This window comes from Mustela lutreola, chromosome 6 (genome assembly GCF_030435805.1).
Source record: "Mustela lutreola isolate mMusLut2 chromosome 6, mMusLut2.pri, whole genome shotgun sequence".
Lineage (NCBI taxonomy): Eukaryota > Metazoa > Chordata > Mammalia > Carnivora > Mustelidae > Mustela > Mustela lutreola.
Genome location: NC_081295.1, coordinates 156653136 through 156658290, shown reverse-complemented (window position 1 = coordinate 156658290; position 5155 = coordinate 156653136).

Sequence of the window (5155 nt, the reverse complement as noted above, 5' to 3'; positions counted from 1 at the left end):
TTCTTAAGTAATTCAGATTGTATACTGGCTCACCTCGGGGTGAGGATTCAACCTTCCCGTTCAAATTTCTTGGAGTATGTCTTAGCATCTTAGGAGTCGGTCACCACCATGGAGACGGTTGGCAGCTAAACCAGCACTACTCCCCTTCATTGAACAGTGGACTCGCTGCAGGGCCTTTAGGAAATTCTGCTGCCAAGGCCCCACCCTTGGAGAGGGACCTTGGGAGGGATCAGGATTCGGTGTCTTTTTAAATTCCTAATGTGCAGCCCAGAAGGAGCTAGCGCAGATCCCCCACCCCTGTGGTCAGTAGCCTCTGGGGGGCCCTCCCAGAAGCAGCCATCATTTGCACACATAATTTCGACTGCCCCCTTGTTTTCTAAGTTGGGTTCTCACATGCTCTGGGAGGTAAGGTTAATTTATTTCCTCACCAGAGTACAGAAATTAAACAGCTGCGTAAAGGTCATTTTATCGGCTTTTCCTTGGCCCCAGACACCAAAGGCAGATGGCAGTGCTAATGACATGCGTGGCTGTGGGCAGCTGCCAGCCTGCACGGCCACTGAGGCAAACCCGGTCAGGATAATATGTGAGCTGAGCAGTACTGGAAGAGACAGGCCCGTTTGATTTCCTCCAGATCTAGTCTGATTACTGGGCAGCTCTTTTCAGGGCAACTGAGGATTTTCCATCCTGGCCTTGAGAATAGAGAGCTCTGAGAAGAGAGGGTAGCACAGAAAAGCTCTACTCTTCTACGGGCGAGGTTTGGGGAGAGTGGGCACTGCAGATTCTCACAAGTGGAAAAAAAAAAATCAATGCAGTCTTTATATAAATGCCAATGACCTACCCTGGAATCCTGCCCCTCCTTAAGTGGAGGTGCCTGACAGTGAAAAGCAGATTGAATTCAGGAAATTATGTAGCCATTTTAAATCTCAGGACCTTTCTCTGTTGTAACTTGAAACATCTATAAAGGAATGTCACCTTGGTATTTCTTAGTTTCTCAAGGCTTCCATTATGTAGGAATTCCAGTCCTCCCAGCACAGAGGTGGAAATGAGCAGGATCCAGGGTACGCTTGGGGTACAATCAGAACCCCCCCCCCCCCCAGCCACGGGATAAGGAAATGAAAGTTCAGTACCTGCGTGAAGGGTCCTCTCATGTCAAAGGAGATATGAGAATGGAACACACCAGAGTCCGCCTGGAATGGGAAGACTCCTGTCCTGGGGCCACCGATTCCTAAATGGAAGAGATCTGATGAGATAACGTGTCACTCGCCCGGAAAGGTCCCACTTTGTTCTGTTCTCCACAGATGCCATCAGATTCAGATCCCGAGCCCCCAGAGCGGAGATCACTGCCGGACTCCGTTCTCTTCTGCCTCCCTCTGCCTGCCTGTCCCCCATCCGCCCACGTCCCTCCCAGGTCATACCAGCCTGCAGAGGGGAGAAGCAGGGGGCCTCCAGAAGTTAACAGGACCTAAGTTTCCATATCTTCTTTCTGAATAGCTCGAAAAGTCCTACTAGTTTGTCCCAGGACACATGCCACGTTCCCAAGGAGCAGTTTGCAAGTCCTGCTCCTACTCTGACACGGCCACCAAATCTGCCACAGTCGTGAGTGAAGGTGTTCATCACCTGACTTGTCCCCTCGCCACACGTTCCTCCCCACCCCCCTGACCCCGATTTTAAGAGCTGAGAGAGGAAGTTCCTTTAAGTGCTTCCTTGGTCCTTTTTTCTTAATTTAGTCACTCACATGCCACAAACACCTGTAACGTAACTGTGGAGAGTAACATGCTCTCTCCTATGGTGTCCTACTAGGCAGCAGAGTGAAACTAAAACCTAAAGGGGAGAACTGGAAGTTAGAAATTCAGCCTTTTCTTTGAACTTGTAATCAGCCCAGAAAACTAGGAGCTCAGTGCACATGAGAGGTGGACCATCACTGAGAAGCTGCCCAGGAATAAAAAGGTCTCAGAAATAACCCACGAGCCCAGACAATACTTTTAAGAGAAATTCTCCACCATTCACAAGAAATCCTATGGCTTCATACATAGTTTCTTCCCGTCCATGTGCTTTAATAAAAACACCTTTCTGCACTGATGACATCAAGAATTCTTTGGCCAACCTCCCTCTGCTCTCAGGGCCTCGAGTAGCGTGAAGCGAGCAGCCGCCACGGCCGGAGAAAAGACGGACCGGAGAGGGACCAGGATCACAGCCGGGGTGAGGAACCTGAATTTGGTTTTGGAACTTGTGAAGCATGGGAAAGCCCCACAAAATACAAGTGGATAAAGAACACATCTATCCGGTGTCAAGACAAGACAGAAGAGCATCGTCGGCCTCCCAGTACCCCCAACTCCATCCCCTTCCAACCACAGCTGTCGTCGCTGCCCCGGGGAACCACCATCCCAATAATACCGGAGACTGATTTCACCTGTGCTGGATCTCTGCCCACACGACAGGCTTGTGCGACCAGCTTTTTAGACTCAGACTGTGTGTGCAGGGCTCGTCCACGCCGTCACAAGGAGCCGTGACTGTCGCACAATTTATCCGTTCTACTACGGGTGTACCAACTGGATCATTTCCTCTTCGAGGCAGCTGGGACTAACACCACCGTGGGCAGCCCTGCCGTCTCGTGTCACCTCGCACCCGCCTGCGTCGCGTACACGGGATGAAGTTAGGGTGTCGGGTATGCGGGGAAGACACACGCTCGACTTCACTGCCGCTCCCCGACCACCACCGCCCGGACTGGAGGCTTTCCCCGGCTCCCTGTCTTTGCCAACATTTTCGTGGGTTTTTACTTCACTCTCTGGGCCGAGGGCTGCTTCAGGACCTCGGACACGCAGGGCAGAGATCGCGTGTGTGCAAGACGTGCAAGCCTGGGGGAGGCGGCCGGAGAGTCCGCCCTGCGGCTTTACAGCCCACTGAGGCACCCAAGGGTGTGGCTGTGGCCGGGTGACAGATGAGGAAGAGTTACAAGGACTGAGCTCTCAAAGTGCCACTGGCAGAAATCGGAGGAGGGGATCCCCGTGAGAGGCAGGCGGCCTGGGAGGCGGGAACATGAGCGGTTGAAGAACGAGAAGACGACAGACGCGGACTCCTGGGAGACCGCACCGCGTGAAGGCTGAGCCCTGCCCTTCAGATCTGGCAGGGACAAGACCAGGGTCACCCTGAAGAGCAGCCCTGCGGGACTGCGGACCGGAAACCTGACGGGAGGGCGTAAATGTGAGAATAGAAGGAAACAAGAGCAGGAGGCAAGTTTGGGCACTTGGGTCTCGCTAGAATGAGAAAAAATTGGGATAGTTGCTACAAGAGGATGATGAGTGGATGACTTTTTTTTTTTTTTTTTTAGATTTTATTTATTTGGCAGAGACAGACACAGCAAGAGAGGGAACACAGCAGAGGGAGCAGGAGAGGGAGAAGCATGAGCAGGGAGCCTGACGTGGGGCGCTATCCCAGGACCCCGAGATCCGACCCGAGCCACAGGCAGCCGCCTCGCTGTCAGAGCGAGCTGCTGACCCCAGCAGGAGCCCGGCCCGCGTGCTGGAGCGCGCTCAAGCCTGGCCGCGGAGAGGGAAGCACCGCCCAGCCAGAGAGCTGGGAAGACACCGGGACGTCTGGAGCGGAGGGGATGCAGGAGCTCCGGGCCCACGAGGGCGGGACAGGCGGTAGCGCGGGCTCACTGGGGGAGGAAAGATGTGGAAGTTCCCCTTCCACTGCTGCTGTTGATCTGCGGAAACAAGTCGTGAGCGGAGGTGGAAGAGCGGGGGACGCACCGTCGGAGGCTGCAGGAGAGGACACACGGCGCGGAACAGGGACCTCTGACAGAGCAGGAGAGTGACGATGGGAAGGCGACAGGCCCTTCGAGGAATCAGGTGGAGGATTTCCAAGGAGACCTGTCACTGTCTGTGCTTCTCTGGGGATGTTCCGCTACACCGGGGAAGGGATAGGATAAGCTGAAAACTGGGTTTATCTGGGATTTTTCTAGGCGACTGTGGCCCAAGAGAGGTTGGAGAGAGCAAAGCTGCGTGGAAGCGACAGAGGACAGTGATGAGCTGTGGCATTTACGTGGGGAGTGGACGGACGCAAACAAATCCATGGGTCTCGCTGTTTCAGGTTCTGCTGAGGTTGAAAACAAATCCTCGCACCCGAGGGAGGAAGTAGAAAAGGTGGAAGGTGGTCAGCAAGCAGGCGGCTCACAGCGGAGGGCGGCTGCGGAGGTGGAGGGGAGGATGTGGGGACTCAGGCTGGGCAGTTCGGGGACTGACTACTTGAGTATTAAAATCACCACGAACACTGGCCTAAGCAGCAAGGGAAGAGTGAGCTCTGATCTCCAGGGGGCAAGGCAGTGACTTGGTATCAGCAGACACTTCAAGAAGGGGTGGTGTGTCGTCTGGCTTGACGGTGGATGTCTTAGGGGGGCCGGGGGTTCCAAGGAGCCAGAAACAGTGCCCTATAAGTGGCAATGAGGAGCAGGGACACCCACCTCTTCTCCAAGCCCTGTTAAGTCAGAAATGCGCGAGGGAGGAAGAGCTGGAAGGCGGAGGAGATATTGTAAAGGAAGTGTCAGAATGACCTGAAGACTGGTTGGCATTTTCCTCCGAATCCTCTCACTGTGACAAATGCACGTAAGACAGTGACTGGTGATCTGGGAACACCTGAATCAAGACCGAGCAGGGACCACAGGAGGGAGGAAGGAGAGAGGCCCTGGGAGCAGGTACCCGCCCCGGGCCCACCTCGTCAGAGGGGGTTACTCAGTTCCTATCTATAACTCGGGAACTGGTGGAAAGTCAAGTAGGGCAAATGCATTACAAGCGAGGAGAGGGGTCAGTATTCATCACAATGATCGTATTTTTGGAGGGAAAGTACCCATGGGCCAAGTCCCTAGGTCGGTCAGAGCCTCCAGGCTGGAGAGAACTGGAAGTGTAACTGGGAAAGGCCCTAGGAAGGAAACAAAGGGACAAGGGGCCCCCGAAGGTGTTGGGCTGGCAGGAAGGGCTACTAAAGATGGCGAAAGTTCCCGCCACAAGACCTGAGCTCGGACAGGAGAACAAAGGCCCAAGCAGGAATCTGAGACCCCCGCCCCGGGCTCCCGTGGACCAATGGGATCCCGATGAGCAGGCGGGATATCCAAATAAGGGAAACTTGCCAAAAGACCCCTGAGCTCCCCTCGAGACCC